Below are 18,598 nucleotides of genomic sequence, written 5' to 3' on the forward strand. Positions count from 1 at the left end.
ACATTTCTGAGATTTTTTCCATGGGTCATTCTTCTCAGGTTAAATACAGACTAATTTGCCATCTTAAAAATGATATATGAATGGGGCTTCCCTGGTGGCGCAGTGGTTGAGAATCTGCCTGCTAATGCAGGGGACACGGGTTCGAGCCCTGCTCTGGGAGGATCCCACATGCCGCGGAGCAACTAGGCCCATGAGCCACAACTACTGAGCCTGTGCGTCTGGAGCCTGTGCTCCGCAACAAGAGAGGCTGCTATAGTGAGAGGCCCATGCACCGCGATGAAGAGTGGCCCCTGCTTGCCACAACTAGAGAAAGCCCTCGCACAGAAACGAAGACCCAAAACAGCAAAAATATATAAATTAATAAACTCCTACCCCCAACATCTTCTTTAAAAAAGAAGATATATAAATGAACAAAATCAATGAAAATTTGGAATTTTAATAAATCTATTAAGATATTTGGTGATTACAGAATAATCTTTAACAGCAAGCCTTTGTAATCACAGAGAACTGAGTCTGAAGCAGAGTTCCTCTGTTTACTAATTTCCAGGTCTAATATTTCTCAACTGCAAAAGGAGGATAACAATACAGACATCACAAGGATGTTGTGAATTTTAAAACAGGTAATTATTTTAAGTGCATACCCGAGACCCTGGCTCTAAATAACCATTCAGTAAATGGTTGCAGTATTAATCTAATTTTGTCAGAGGACTGAGTAGGAATGATTTACTGATCACCCTCAGCCCCTTTTTTATTGACAACATGGGCTGATTTTATCTCTGCAGTACTTTTGAAAATTAAAACATTAAACCCCAGCTTTCTTTGTCAGAACGAGAGGATTATTGAATCCACAAAAGGTGTTATGATACAATATAAAAGTTATAATTATGTGTGATGACGACTAAGCCTGTTAGAAATTTTCTGGCTTTGCCTTATGTTATATTAATGACCTCCAATGAATCATGCCTCCCTGGGTCCATGGCTCTCTGCACTGTGACATTACCATTGCTACCATCAAAAGTTGAAGTTTATCCACCCCTGTCTAGTCTGTTCAGTTTGCTATAATAAAATATTACAGATTTGGTAGCTTATCAACAACTGAAATTTATTTCTCACATTTCTGGAGGCTGGACACCCACGATCATGGCACCAACATGGTTACATGAGGGACCTCTTCCTGGTTCATAGCCCACATCTCTCCCTGTGTCCTCACATGATGGAAGGGGCTAGGGATCTCTCTGGAGCCTCTTTTATAAGGCACTAATTCCATTCATAAGGGTTCCACTTTCATGACCTAAGCACCTCCCAAAGGCCTCACCTACTAACACCATAACCTCTGATGGTTAATATTCAACACATGAATTTTAGTGGGGGGACATAGAAGTTCAGACCATAGCAACTCCCTTGACTCTGAGCCTTGCTTGTAACTTGCCTTGACCAATAGAACATGGCAGACATAGCATGAAAGTTCTAGAGCCTAAGCCTCGAGAGGCCATACAGTTTCTATTTTCACATTCTTCTGAGAACACCATGTTGTGAAAGTCCAGTCTAGCCTATTGGAGGATGAGAAGCCACTAGGTAGTGAATCAAGATGCCCAGCTGACAGCTTGCACCAACTGCCAACTATGTATGTGCCTCTTGAGCCCTTCAATCCTAACAGAGGACTGCAGCCACGTGAGCGATCCCAGCAAGATTAGCAGAAGACTGCCCAGATTCCTGAACATAGATTTCAGAAAATAATGAAGCATTGTGTTAAGCCATGGACTTTTCAGGTAATTTGTTTGACAGTAATAGAAAAAAAAAAATAGAACAAATATGCAGGGAGAGGTGACTGTTCTGTCCCTCCACTCATTCTGCATATAAACTGCTTGTTCTAGGGATGTGGTCTAAATAAGAGGAGATGGAACCTCCTGTCTTAACAATATAAACTAAAAACCAAAATTTCTTGAAGGATAAATCAAAAGGAAGTTCTTCCAGTTTCATTTTATATAGGCCCAACCTGTAACTGAAAAAGACTCTTAGAGACATCTGGGTAAAACTCTATGTCCCTCTCTTTTCTGTGAACGTACTAAAAATTAAAAGAAAATGAAAACGGAAAGAAAACTCCATACCCATACATTGAAACAAACGCAATTCCAAGCAATGATTTTTACAAAATGGCTCTCAAATACAGTGACATTTGAAACAAATCTGGGGAATGTGCAGATGCAGATGGATTTTGCCCCAGGTATTAAACAGTATCCAGATGAAACATGCATGCACAGAAGATGCATAAAAGATCAATAGATGCAGAAAAAGCTTTTGACAAAATTCAACACCCATTTATGATAAAAACCCTCCAGAAAGTAGGCATAGAGGGAACTTTCCTCAACATAATAAAGGCCATATATGACAAACCCACAGCCAACATCATCCTCAATGGTGAAAAACTGAAACCATTTCCACTAAGATCAGGAACAAGACAAGGTTGCCCACTCTCACCACTCTTATTCAACATAGTTTTGGAAGTTTTAGCCACAGCAATCAGAGAAGAAAAGGAAATAAAAGGAATCCAAATCGGAAAAGAAGAAGTAAAGCTGTCACTGTTTGCAGATGACATGATACTATACATAGAGAGTCCTAAAGATGCTACCAGAAAACTACTAGAGCTAATCAATGAATTTGGTAAAGTAGCAGGATACAAAATTAATGCACAGAAATCTCTACACTACTACTCTATACACTAATGATGAAAAATCTGAAAGTGAAATCAAGCACTCCCATTTACCACTGCAACAAAAAGAATAAAATATCTAGGAATAAACCTACCTAAGGAGACAAAAGACCTGTATGCAGAAAATTATAAGACACTGATGAAAGAAATTAAAGTATTCTGCTGTTAAAAAAAAAAGAAATTTTTTAAAAGTAAAAATAATAAATAATTTTTGCATTTCAGGATGAAAAATTCTTTCCTAAGCATAATGACAACAGAGGAAAGTAATATATTGCTATATTTGATTTCATAAACTTCTAACATTTTATATATATATATATTTATATATATAAATTAAAAAGAAAACCACAAAAAGTAAAAGGCAAATGATGAATTGGGGATGATCTATAATATTTATGACAGATTTATATAGCAAATATGCAAAGAAATTTACAAACAGATGTCAATAAAGTACCAAGAAAACTAATGATCATTTTAGAAAAGAAGAAATATAAATATCACAGAAAAATATGAATACTGTACATATGTAGCCACATTAGTTAAGCTAAATAAATAAATAAATAAAGTAAGCAACTTTGAATTTGTTAAAAATGGTGGAGGGTTAGAAAAGATGGCGGTGAATGTGACCCTACAAGTGCATTACCAGTTTTTAAAAGAGCAATTTGTGGGGATTTGGTGGAGAGATTGAGAGCTGGAGGGCAGCAATTACAAAAATGGCTACTGATCCAGGCAGGAGAATGTATATGGGTGCTATCATCATATGAACAATTTATAATCTACATAGCTTCATGCAAAGTTATCAAAGTCTTTTGATCACTCCAGAGTGAGAAATCCAGACTGCTGAGAGCACAGAGTGACAAAATATAGATTAAGAAAAAGTATTGTAGGATATTATACTGAATTTCAAACTGTTATATCCCTCATACACTCCTTAGCTACTCCCACCCTATAATTCTTATTAAACAGTTGGCATGAATAATGAACCTAAAAAGGGAGCAATTATTATTAGAAATGGATCAATGTGGTGCCAGTGCATATCTACTCAATATTTTTTTTAATAGGAAAGGGCCATTTTACATACACACATACACACACACACACACACACACACAGGCATGCACACGCTCCCTCACTCGTTCTTTGAAAACAAACCAGTACCCTAAGTGGAAAATCAAAGAAAAAATTGTAAAACAAGAGACCGAGAAATATCTGATAACCTCAAGAATGGAATTAAAGGTAAAATATATTTTAAGTAGCAGAAAGGAGAATAATAAATACTGTTAAAAACACAATCGTGTATATAGAAAACATACATAAGAAAGAAAACATACAAGACAATGGAAAAAGACAAAGGATTCTGAATAATTAATTGAAAACTAATAGATACAGACAACTAAGGTGACCAAACATCTAAGTGACAGAGGTTACCAAAGAAGAGGAAATATGACAAAATATCAATAATTAAATTTTGTCTTGTTACCATTGCATGTGTGGTAAGAGGAGACTAGATCAACCTGTGCAAATGCACCATTGTAAAACAGAGTTCTCTTTTCATAATTATGTGACAAAAAATAACAAAGATGCATTTTCTGAAACCTTTCATCTTTGCTCTTCACCTGTACCATTTCTTGTACATTGCCTCATAGTAATTTTTTTTCACATTTTTGGCTGCTGTTATATACATAAATACACCACCTCATTGACTTTACCTTAAAATATGACTCAATTCTGTCATAATAATTTGACAATAGGAATTTCCTTATTCTTTTTCTTCACTAATTACTTTGCTTATCAATGTATCTTTTTCTTTGTGCTACGTGTTTCTCAATGCAGCCAGTCACAGTATTCTTCAGTTTCCTTGTTAGACAGCACTAAATTCAAGTTCAAATTCTTATATTATTAGTATCTTAGAAAATTAAGATCCCTTAGTTTCTTGTTTGCAAAAAACATAATTATTTTATTACCAGGCTGTAATGAGGATTGAAATGGATAATAATGTTGCACATGTAATGGAACACAATAAGCACCTGAAAGAAATTTGCTATCATTTACTATAAATTTAGTAGTTAGAGAAAAGTATATTTGAGATACAGTTTGTCATCATTTCCAACTTTTTGCATCAGACATCACAGAAATTAAAAGGTCACATACCTGTCACTCCCCAACCCAGGAACCAGGCACTGAATTGTAAGCAGCATATTCCTAGGAAGAAAGAAAGGGCAAATTTCTCTGAATATAGACTATTTTGTAGATTTAACTTGGGAAATATAAAATATTTTACATAATGTAAAACAAAATTATAATTTTTTAAATAAAAAACAAGGTCTAAAAAACGAAAGCAAAATAACCTAAGTCTTATACATATATGCATATCTATTTATACACATAGCACAGAGGTGAGATGATACAATGTCTGCTACTTGTTTCAAAATTTCAAAATACATTTATTATCAGCATTCATGGTCAGTCTCCTGCCGCCTCTCCTTGATTTTCTTTTCTCTGTCTCTCAGAAATATTCCATACAGTTATGAAGTTTCCCTCATGGATCATCTATCTCCTGGACATCGGTTTCTGGGTTACAGTTCTGTTAGTAGCTCCTTTGTGGAGCAATTCCTTTGTTCTAGTTTATAATTGGCTCCCCAACCACAGAGTTTTACTCCAGAGTATTTTCCAAAGTGTCATGGATTACTTAGCTTCTTTCTGTGGCTTTACCAGGCTCTTACTTTTTTTACCCTTTCTGTTTACTGTCTTATGAAATAAAGTTATGAAAGAAGGCTATCTCTGTAGTCATCATAATGTTTTTATCCTGAGTAGAACACTTATCTAGACTGTGATTTTTTTTTTTTTAAGCAGAAGGTCAGTCTCACGGCCATTCCGAATTCATGATCGCTTTTCATTTGTTTCATCAAAGATATAGTTTAAACTGTACTTCTACACATATATTTATTGCTCAGTTTTGACATGAATATTTGTATTAATATCAATCATTTTCTTCTGTGATCTGTATAATTAAGGAGAAATCATAGAAGAGTCATAGTTAATTTCACGACTTATTGATAAGTAATGTAACAATTTATGGATCAATAGTGTAACATGTATCTTTTGTTTTATTCTGACATTCACAACCTTCCAGGATACAGAAAATACTTTACATTTGAGGATTTTTTTAAACAGTTCTTTTCTTATTTAACTGTTGTTACAGTTTGTAAAATGAGGAATGTGAGCCATTTCCTATATAAAGATGAACACCTTCGTGCTACCCATTTCAACCTTGACAGTACTTGAATACATTCTTAACACGTTAGATTCAGGGAAAATACAGTACCAAGCCAGTGTGAAAATGTGATCTGGGTACCTCTGACCATGCCATCTAAAACCCTGTGCAATTGAAGAAGTATCTGTAGGGAATGGAGTTCTGGGATCTGCATCTCAATGAGCACCTCAGATAATTTTTCGTACACACAAAATCATTTGTGAACCATGCATATTTTCAGTATTGAAGCAGCTGTTCCCAACATTTGCAAATCAAGGAAATCTTATGCATTCAATTTCCTTAAGTAATAAAAACATTCCCATATGCTATGTATGTGTGTGTGTGTGTGTTTGTGTTTTACCCTATTAGGTTTTGTGAAATATTCAATATGCCATATTCTCCTACCTCTGTCAGAGGAGTTTATGAACCTCCCAAACCTATAACTATCCTACATCCACAGTACGTATTTTGTTCTGATTATCAAATTTTATCTTTCAGAATATTTGGAAAATACAGCAAAGTAAATATGAAACTAAAACCAACCAAAGATAAATGCTAAAAATGTTTTTTTGACTCTTCATTCTATGCATGCATATCTGCATAAAATTTACAAAACAATCTACATCACATGTTGTATAATTTATATTTCTTTTTAACATTATAAATTTATTTAATTAATATTTGATTAGAAAATACATTCATATAGTTTTAACGTAAAATCAAAATTGTATTAAGTGAGGATTCTCTATTTGCACTGCTTCCTATCTTCGGTTATTCCCATGATATCCCCAGAGAGTAGGTTATCATTGCTACTAGTTTCCTGTATATTCTTCCAAAATGTATGTTTGTAAAAGTGGATGGATATATATTAGTTCCCTTCTTGTTTTGCACAAATACTTGCTTACCAATATTTGCTTACCAGCAACGCTGGGCTTCACCAATGGGGTATCTGTGCGTGTGAGTGTTCTCTGTACACTTGATGTCATGTAGAATATTTAGATTTTATATTCTGTTGCCAATTTAAGAGAAAAATTAGAATCTTATACATTCACTAAATGTTTTGATTCCTATATTTTGATCTTGCATATTCCTTCTCTTTGTCTTGCTTTTATATTCCCTGTACTTGGAGTTTTATTAGAGTGCTAATCTCATAATCTGTTTAAGCTCTTTACCATACAAAATAATAATTTTTATCTGTCATTTCTTTTATGTAGTACAATATACCAATACCACCTTTGTACTTTCATTTGTGGCTTTAATTTTCAAAAATAGATTTCTAGTCAGATATCAATTCACTTCCAATTTATGCCCTTAAATTTCCTCATCTGTAATCCCTACCAATTTATTTATCAAGCTTATTGTAAAGAGTTACACACAGTGGTATGCCAGTAAATGTTTAATAACCAGCTCTTTGCAGAAAAAATAAAGAAACCCTTGATTTGTGGATTTGTCAATTTTTATAGTGTAAAGATCTATAAAATCTACCTACTGCTCATGAGAAACCCATGTCAGGCAACCAACATGATGTTTAGCTCACAGAATTCTGTAATTCTTTCACTCAGCTCTCACCTATCACAGAGTAAGCTCTAAATAACTGTTTCCTCTTATAGTTGTTTTGTATTGTCTAATAATTTTATAGCTATATTTTTCATCGAAGTTTTTTATTCCATTTTAAATTTATTTTGATGTAAGTTGAGAGTGAGGCTCTAAACTGTTTTTATAATTTCCAGAAATATAATCAATTGTTTCAATTAATTTTAGTACACAATCCACTAATTCACCATTGGCTTATGATCATGGAAACGTTTTTACTTATTTGCATCCACACACCTCATTTTAAGTAGCAAGAGTTATGAAAATTAATGGGAGTCATTTCATTTATTAACATATCAAATAGGCTATGGTTCAAAGACTGTTCAACATTTAGAACTTGGAAGTAAAAATTCTTAATGATTCTTCATTATACATACGCATTTAGTAATAAAGATACTGAGAACAAAAAAACTTTACCTTGAACAAGGACCTACAATTAATTATACAGTTGTTTATTGAGTTTCTTATTTCCCAGAATAGCCCTATACTATTGTCTTACTGTGAATCTGGGGGCTTAATCAAATGTTTAACAATGACATTTATGATGACTTTCATAAGTATGCAACTGATGGAAATAAAGTTATACAAAATAAAAGTAATGCCTCTGTCTGGTGCATAGTAGTAGGTGTTCATGACTATATTCCAGAATTCAATTTATCTTTGTATTGTATCAACCTTCTATTGAAGAAGATATGACTTCCAACTACTGAAAATTCCATAGACATAAGACATGTAGGAACCCTATGCCAACAGATTATCAGGCCAAATTTTGAATTTCACTAGTCTCTTAAAAATAGCATCTCCTCTGTCTTCTAGTTTGTTATGTTTACTATCTAGTCATTAGGTCCAGATGGCACTACATAAAAATTCAGGTTAGTAATTATTTGGAAATATGAGCAATAGCATAAAATCAACATAAAGATGCTAAGACTAAAAACTCACTTTTAAATTTTCCTTTGAGGAAACTGAAATTCAAGTAAAATTAACCCTAGATTATGTCATTCTGTCAGAATGTAGTAGGGTGTAATTTTTTAAGAGTCTGTTCTGAATTAACAGATTCCTTGCATTACAGACATTCCTAATTAATTCTTAGCAGTTATTAACAGGGGGTTACTATGAAGCCACTATCATGGCTTCTTGATTAGAGATTGATTTGTGAATACTCCTACATTTATTCCAGGTACTGCTGTTTAACATTTTAGAATTGTGATGATAAATGAGATTAACAAAATATTGCCCTTTTGGTTGAAGTAATTTTTAGTTAATGTATTTAACTAAATACATTAGTTAAATACATTAACTAAGGAGAGCATTTTTAGTTAATGTATTTAACCTTGTATAAACCCACTGACCAACAGATAGTTCAAGTATTCCTAAGAATTTATATAATCATCACTTGGAAATATTCTTAGATGATATAAAATTCAGAAAACTCATATTTTGCCTTAAGATATCTTTGGTATCAATATTTTTTAAGGAAAGTCTATATCAGTACTGAATAATCCTTGTTTTATAGACGAAGTCAACCTGTTAAGTGAGATCTGAGTGTATGATATCACATATAATTCTATTTCAGAGCTATTTTGCTTCATTGTTTAATTTAAATATGGGTATATATAATATGGTTATATTCAAATGTGGAATTACATAACTAAGTATATAATCATATACTTACATGTTTGTATAAATATATGTTCTTATGCATAAACATCTTGTAAATAATTTATATTTCAACACATTTACCTTATTCAAAGTTTATCAGAAGTATTAAAATTTAAAAAAACACAGACACAAAATTAAAAATTGTAATTATGCTCTATGTAGAACTTTATGTTATTTCATTAAAAATCTCACAACTGATATTGGGAAAATATAGATACCACAAATGAATTCAAGAAGAGGGAAAAACCTGGATATGCAAAAATCAGGAAAGAAGTCAGTAAACTGATTAAGGAATTATTCTCCAAAGAGCTTCAAGTCACACAATAGCATTGTTATTTTACACATAGGGGAAATTTCTTTATTATATAAAATTCCCAAGTGATAAGAAAAAAACCACATCTTCAGACTTTATTATATGGAACTCTTATGAACCAGAAACAAAAATACGATAAATAAATGATGAAAATACCTACTTTTTAGTGATATTTTATGCTTTTTAAAAGAATATGAGATGTTAATATTATAAAATAAAACAATGTATTTCATCAATGCATGAAGTGAAAGGAATTAGATATTTGAGCATTTCAATACATCAAAATGTTAATCCAGTTTAAAAAATAACAATTATTAATAAAGAAGAACTTTTTCAAAATGCCTCCTTTGCACTGATTAACTTCATTAGCTTGAAGCTGTACACACACACACATTCATTTAGGTTTACATAATTTATATGTATTATATGTATGCATATAATACATATAAATTGAATACATATGAATGTATTTAATGAATACATATATGAACACATATATATGCATCCATATATACACACATATTTTTATTTAAATTAAGGTAAAGAAATTGTAAACCACTGTCTTTACTATTTCTTAAAATGTTCATATCATTGCAATAAATATTGGAGTGGAAATATGAACATGAATATTCAAAAAGAGAAGAAAAATGTTGTTTACCTAAATTAATAATAAAGAACCAACTGAAATACAATTAGAATAATAAGAATTCAAGTAATGTGGCTGAATGCAGAATAATTATGTAAAATAATATGTAGTAATCATAACCAATTTGTTTATATATTTTCAGAAGTTTCACATTTACAGATGCCACTAAATTGGTAAACAAATAGAGTAAGACACTCATGAGAACTGTATTAACATTATAATGTTTATTTATTTTTTTTAAAGTTGGCTTTTCCTCCTTACAATAAATGGAAAGATGTTATATGATTCTGAATGAGAAAACCAAATGTTAGTCCAAAATACCACATCTGCCATACAAAAAGCTCTCAAATACTAATCTTTTTGAAATGCTGCTTTGTGACAAATCCTTATCTAAAGTGGCGTGAACCTTTTTGTAGCTCTTTTCTCCCTCTTAAAACAAAAACACTGTGTTTGAAGCTCTGGACAAAGGAGGAATGAATGTAAATTTCATTACAGTCTTTTAGTATAGTTCCCATATTAACATTTCAAAATTTGAAAAATTCTGGCCTGGAGAGTTTTAGATGAAATTTTTAAGATGCTTTTCTTCTGCAAAGTAGTTTACAAATTAAAATTTAATGGAAGTGCAGTCCCAATAGACACTGTCTTTTAATACACTAGAATTTTCTACTCTAAAATATTTCTAGTTTCTTTATATGGCTACATTTCTAAATTTCTGTTTCTAATACTATTTGGCAAACACGTCTGCTTTTGATTTGCTTTCTCTGCTTCTATATGCCTTATTTAGTTCTTTAATGCCGCATATTAAACTTTGAACATAGCATGAGACATCTTCTACTGTCTTACTTATTTTTTGTTTTCGTTCATCTCTAGTTTATTTATCAGTATTCCCTCTTTCTGTTCTTACCACAGCCATTGATCCACTGTTTTGTTATTTTTCTCTTTATTTTCCTAAAATCCCATTTTGCTGCTTTCCTGTCATTCTTCCTCTGAGTATCCTGGATTCATGTATATGTGGTTTCTGTTTTACCCCTTAAACAAGTAAAAATGAGAAGTCAAAATACTTTTATTAAAAAGACACCTGTTAAACTTGAAATGAGAAGAAAAAAACTGAATAACAATTTATTCTCTAATTTGCACTCAATTTGTTTCTATTTTAAGCTTTCTTTTATGTTTATTATTATCATATTTTCTTCATCTATTTACTATCTAGGTTACTATTCTACAACTTCACCTCAAATCTCTAATACTTCTCCTTCCCTCCAATACTCAACCAATGACCAGGGTTGGTACTTCACTAAAATATAAAAGTAATTATAACAACGACAAATGCTGTCTCTCAATGACTTTAAACCACTTGCATTTTTTTTTTTTTTTTTTTTTTTTTACACTGTGCCACCAGGGAAGCCCCCACTTGCATTTTTATTTCTGCCTTCCCTACAATGGATTACATTTTTTAGTTCTATCCAAATCCAATTCCTTCACACATTCACTGGATTCCATGATCTCTTTTCCACCTAAGAATCTTGCTCCAGAAAGCCTTCTGTATATGGACAGTTTCTACTCTATACTAGATGAGTTCCATCATGATATATTTCTCATCATTAAAAACTAGTTTTTCTTTGCTCATCATCCCCTTCCATTCTGTCTTTTTCTCTGCTACCAATTAGAGCAAAGTGTTCAATATAATTGTTCAAATTTATTGATAATGTTGTCACATGCTTCTTGGAATCCACCAGGATACTGAAACAGCTCTTGTGAGGATCATCAGTGAGCTCCATGCTGCCAAAGCCAATGGTCAAGTGTCATTTTTCATCTTACTTGGTTTATCAGCAGCAGCTGACAAAGCCAATCAAAAATCTGAAAGTTTTTTTCCTTTTTTTGCTTCTTGGGACACTACTCCATCAATTCTCCTCCTCTTTCACTAATTAATCCATCTCAGTTTCCTTTGCTTCCTTTTCTCCTCTCCCTAGTCTCAAAATGGTTTCAACACCCCAGGGGATCATTTTCCTGACCTCCTTTTTCCCTTCACTTTAGTTGATCTCATCTAATCATAAAAACAACCAGGAAACCAATACATGTTCTATATGCTAATAATTTCCAAATGCCTATGTCTTGCCCCATTATTTCCCCTGAATTCCAAACTTCTATATCCAAAACCGTTTGGATGCGTAAAAAACATTCTAACTTGATATGATCAAAACAGAACTCTTGATACACAAACCCCACCACAAATCTGATTTTCATACAATCTTCTCCATCTCAGTAATTACAACTCCATATTTCTGATTGTTCAGGTTGAATACCTTGGAATCAACCTTGTACAGCTCTTTCTCTCTAACACTGCATCTAAACATCAGGAAATTCTGTAAGCTTTGGCTTCAACATATAGAATCTAATTAAATCATTTCTTACCATTCCTACCACTATATTCTGGCCCAAGGTATCAACATCTCTTACCCTGATTATTAAAATAAACTTTTAAATGGTTTCTAGCTTCAGATCTTGCCCTTCTATATTTTATCCTTTACACAACATTAAAATATCCTATCCTATTGTATCTTATTCTATTCTATGTTATCCTATCCTACCCTGTTCTATCCTAAATTATCCCTGTACTTTTTATGCTTCAAAGAACTTTTTCATCATCTGATATAAAAAATCCCCTCCTGTCACTCACAAAAGGTTCAGGACAGATTTGTTTTGTTGACCACTGAATCTCCAGAAACAACACACATACAAACACACTCACACATACACATACATATATATGTATAAAACAAATGAACATATATATGCACATATATTTTGATATATATGAAAACATGTATGCCAATAAATATGTTGTTTGAATGAATGAAAGTTAAATGAATGTATTACCACCAAGATATAGACTTAGAACGGTGTGCTATTCCACATTTACATTTATAACCAAAGATAAAACCTTTCTCTTGGTTCACCTCGTATAGTAATAACAGCAAAGGTACATTAAAAAGTATGTAAGTAACTCTGAATACAATTGTCCAATTTAAACTTCACAGGTTCTTGAGGTGACATTAATGAGAATATTGGTGTTACTAGGTGTGTCTGAGTTACACTTTCTACAGGATTAAGCAGTGACTCAGCCCTCTATCCTGTATTTTCTTTTCTACTCCTCAGAGCCACCCGAAGATACTCTATTGGTTTCAACTATTTATCACCATTTAATTAATAAGCAAATCTTATTCTGATAATTTTCTGGGGTGGGAGAATCAGGATATGTAAATGAATTTCACAAACTGGTAAGCACTCTTACAGAGGAATGGAATTGATGTTCTGAGTTAAAGATCAGAATCTCAGTTATTAGCAAACTGCTTGAAGAAGTCTCTATCCTCAGTTATTTCTTATGAGTTACTATAGGGAGTATATCTTCAGTTATTTGTTATGATTACTATAATTACTATACATGAATATATCTGGGATTCCAACTATGTCTAATATAAGAATTTCCTTGAAATCGTTTAAAAAACATATTCAAATCCTACATTTCCATTCCCAGTCCAACAAAAAAACACTGGATACTACCGAGATTCAGATGGTGGGGATAGTGTGTGGTCATTTTTAAATGATTTTTTTAGAGTGATGCCAACATAATAACCAATACAAATTCCATGTATTAAAACTCATCAGTGATTCCCGTTGTTAATTGAATAAAGCATGTTTTGTAGCATTTAGTGTATAAAACCATCTGTGGTCTAATCGCTCATAGCTTCCTGCCTTAACCGTTTTCAACCCTATTCTCACAGTTCCTGCTGTGCAGTACAGAACTACTTGAGTTCCTAGAACACACGACTGTGTTTTTGTTTCTATGCCTTTGTTCATGTGATTTCCTCTGTACTGAATTTGCTCCTCCCCTCCAATTTACATCCTCCAAGAGTCAGGTTAGATCTGATTGGTGCTAAGACAGTCTTGCTTAAATCTCCTCTTTTTGGCTCCTCCCCCAACACTTTTCACTATATATTAAACATTTATGTATAAATGAATAGACCTATGGTTCTTAACTGTTGTGATGTCAAAACAGTTTGAAACATTCTTCTTTAAAAGTATGTCCACACCCCACACTCTCATCTCCCATGCACCAGGGGACATATTGATAGTGACAAGGTTAGGATGGTGGGAAGAATGAGGTGTTTCAAATGTTTTTAGAGTGATTCTGATTTAAAAAAAAACAACTGAACAAGGTCTTGAATTCTTAGAAGGGACTTTTAAAAATTGTAAATTCATCATCTAGCAATAATAATTGTAAGTTTTTGATATTTCTGTTATTTTTAAAATTCAGTGCATTTATTATATTCTTTCCAATCCTGAAACTAATCATCAGATATCATACTCACACAGATAAATCAGCACAATTTATCCTAACAGGAAGAGGTAATGGGGGCATCATATGTGTCATGTACATGTATTTCTGACCACCTAATACCCTTCAACTCTATTTCTGCTCTGAGAGACATTACATTTATGCTTATAATTTATGTAAAGAAGGAACTCACTTTTTAAGAACTTTCCACAAATTACATCCAGTAAGATGATGCTACTCTACTTTGGAAGCTTCCTTGATATATAGATATTTTTTTACATCACAACCATAACATTCTTGCTACAAGACATATACAATCTCAGAAAAGTATCCTTCTAGATTACCTGACTTCCATCACAGAAAATTTTAGTAAGCCCATCTGGAATTCCCTGCCTCTTTTCATAACATACCTGTAAGCTTTGCTTTCATTAATTTCTTAAAGGGACCATGGTGTTCTTTTTGTCCACAATTGAAACATAGGCAGTATTGGGAGGTAAGATGGGAGGAAATAACTTTCAAGGTAGGATTTGTTTTATCTAATTTCAAGAGAAGAGAGTAGATGCTCAGTTGAAACCTAAAGGGGTTAACATGTATAATGATCTGGACGCCAACTTCCAGTTTAATTTCCAGGTAAAATGAGGAAAATAGTATATACAAAACGTGGCAGGCAGAATAATGCTCACCCTCAAAGATGTTCCTAATCCCTGGAATGTGTGACTATGTTATGTTACATGGCAAAGGGGAATTTAGATCTGCTGACACTAAAATAGATTATACTGGATTATCTGGGTGGGCACAGTATAATCACAAACATTATTAAAAACGGAAGAGGGAAGTAGAAGAGAATCAGAAGAAGATGCTTCTAACCTTCTACAGAAGGTTGGTTAGAGAGATGCAATATTGCTGGCTTTGAAGATGGAGGAAGGGGGTCATAGCCAAGGAATGCCTCTAGAAACTGGAAAATGTAAAGAAACAGATTACCCCCTAGATTCTCCAGAGAGGAAAGTACCTCTGCTGACAACTTGGTTTTTATCCTGGTGATATCCGTGTTGCAATTTTAACCTACAGAACTCCAAAATAATACATTTGCATTCTTTTAAGCTACTAAATTGTATGCTAATGCATAACAGTAGCGGTAGTAAACTAACTCACAACACAGTAAGAGGATATGTACTTTTGAGCCTTAGTTAATGGATATGGATGATTTGTTACTTATTCCCTAAGGAAAGAGTAACAGGGTTTCTGAAATCTTCAATAATGATCTAACATGGAATATCTCAATCTTTTTTAATATTATGCCTTCTTGGCTCTTGATATACATAAACTAAACACATATAGTTCTATGTGACATTTCAAAATGAATTGAATATATTGACTTAAATCACAGTAAAGGGGAAAGGAGAAGTTTTGATTTAAACCTTTTATATATAAAATTAAACTAAATCACATTGTAAGGTGCTTCCAAATCTGTGACATTCTACTCCCTATTACCTTTCAAACATTAATTTGTAAAAATGTGGGAGATGATTATGCTAAGTAAATATTCAAATTTAGCATCATTGTTGCATATCCTCATAGGTTTTCCTTATAGTTTCCAAATTTATGAATATGAAGAATTGAGCCATTCAGTAGCTCCTGAGCTATCTTTGGAGGTGGGCTTATTATTCACTTAAGGGAGAATTTTAAAAAGACGTTTTACCTGATTCTTAGGACATTTTAAAATATGGGTCTGTCAACCTTCTCAAGAAGAAAAGAATCTAGAGGTAGGTCAGAATTTTTTAGAGAAAAAGAAATTGGGGTATTGAAATAGCCTGCACGGGGTGAAGGAAGAAAACATCTAGCCTCCATTGTTTCAGCGCACAGTCCATCCACTGTGTCCTTATATTGATTTTCACTAATTATAATATTAAAGAAGTACAACAAAAATAATTGTATAAGCACTAATATTCTTATATAGTAATATGTGTTGCTAAAACCTAAACAAAGCTTAATTTCTAGGATTTAAGAAGCAAATAAAAAAAATTACTAGATCTACTTGTTCAGGTGTTACTGAATAACTTCCAAAATACGCATTTTTTATTGTTGTTGTTTTATCCTTTTGGGAACCAAAAAAAATGCCTGAAAAAACTAGAAGGTCTAATATAACTTAAATGACTAGTATTAGCTTTTCTTAATCCTGAGAATTCTGACCACAAACTGGTGAATTTACTTTAGCAGCAGATGGTAGTTTTGAAATTCTAGCAATCCCCAAAGAAAAGAACATATTGTTGATTTTAAGACTAATATTAAAGTGACACTCAGCCTTTTGTCTGACTGCTCTGCTGTGCTCAGAGCTTTCAAAGCTTCCACCACTGAACTCTGGTTAGTTATCACTGGGATCTTAGCTTTACCTAGACCCCAGCTCTCTCTCTCTCTCTAATCCAGTGGCTCCTTCAGACATCCATTGCCTTTAATGTCACTTCTGAAGTTTGGTTTCTTACCAAACTTCCACAATATATTTCTCAATTTATCCTCCCCATTTCCTCATACCTTACCCACCATCATCATCAAAAATGCACTAATTTTTGTTTTAACACTTGGTAGCTCTGGTTCAATTCAACTCACAGTATTTACTATGATCTCTAATGTTCTAATGATTGAGTTATCTCTAATCAAAGCTGATTATTGCCAACATTGCTTTTCAAGAATTTTTTGTTCCCCTTTGGGAAGTCAGAGAATGCATCAGAATGAAGCTGGCATATGAAATGTGTCAAATTTTTACAGAAGTAGATAATATGGTAGAGAGAGTTAGAAATGTGTTCTAAACAGAATGAACAATGGGAAATAAAGCACAGAAGTTAGGAAAATTCAGTGAGACCTTTGTTTAAGTGAGTTTATTTAAATGAAGCTAAATACAGTGTTTCCCTTTCCATATATCACTTTCTGAGCATGCATTTGTTGTGTGCAGGCAGGTTGGAACAAAATTGGAAATAAAGCTGTGTCATTACTAAAATACGGTTTGAGAAATATACTCATCTATTTATTCAACAAATATTCAGTGAGCACCTAAAATGTGACCCACAGTAGTTTAGGAGCTGGTAAATCATTGGTGAAAAGTAGAAGTGCCAGATATAACTGGAAAATTGGTGAGATTTCACAGAGAAGATAGATTTGATCAAGTCAATTTATATGAGACAATTTCCAAGAAGGGTTTTGGAAACAGTGAGCAGGGATATGTTTGGGATAATAAGATAAGGGAAAGGTTGTTTGTTTTCTTTTTTAGACATTTGTCACTTGATCCAGCTTCTTGGAAACATGCCTGAGACTTACGGAAGACAGAGCTCTAATTTGAATCTGGAGGAACTGCCTTCACCTTGGAATTTGTGCAGAGCTCATTTTAGGCCCAGATGGCGAAGTGTGACATGGAGTCAGGGATGCTGGCTACATTTTATTTCCTTTTGTATAGAAGGAACCTTGGCTTTGGGGCTTTGAATTTTCTATAAAATGCAATGATAACTTAGAAACTTGAAGTCTGTAGCTTTTGGAGTCAAAGGTCTTGACACAAACACCAGCTCCATTAGGGGTAACAATGTAAGGCTATCAAAAATGGTGGAATAAGTACCAGGCCTCCAAAAGACTTCCTAGAAGAGCTACTAGGTGAGATTTTATGGGGAAAGGTATCTTAAATTTATAGTTGCTAAGAGACTACCTTTGTTTTCACAGAGAGCTGGATTTGAGTTCAGAAACTCTTACTTCTGAGTTTTGAAACATTTAAAAAATGTTTTAAACTGTTTCATTTTTATCATCACTAACATGGAGATAATTAACAGAAGCTGCCTTAAGGGATTGTTTCCAGGACTACTTTGCATAAAGCAGGTAAAGTTATTAGCATGGTGATCAGAATAGTGTAAATACCTCCAAAATTAAAAATTTTAATCATTATACAGCATTATTTTTTAAAAATATGCATTAAAATATTAAGAACTGTATTTATAGATTCATATTAAACAAAGATATCAAGAAAAGCACTAGAAGATTATACTGTATATAACAAACTCATTCACTTATTCAATAAAGTAATGAATTGAAGATACAGACATGCAATC

The sequence above is a fragment of the Neophocaena asiaeorientalis genome, unplaced genomic scaffold (assembly GCF_003031525.2).
Source record: "Neophocaena asiaeorientalis asiaeorientalis breed wild unplaced genomic scaffold, Neophocaena_asiaeorientalis_V1.1 scaffold42, whole genome shotgun sequence".
Lineage (NCBI taxonomy): Eukaryota > Metazoa > Chordata > Mammalia > Artiodactyla > Phocoenidae > Neophocaena > Neophocaena asiaeorientalis.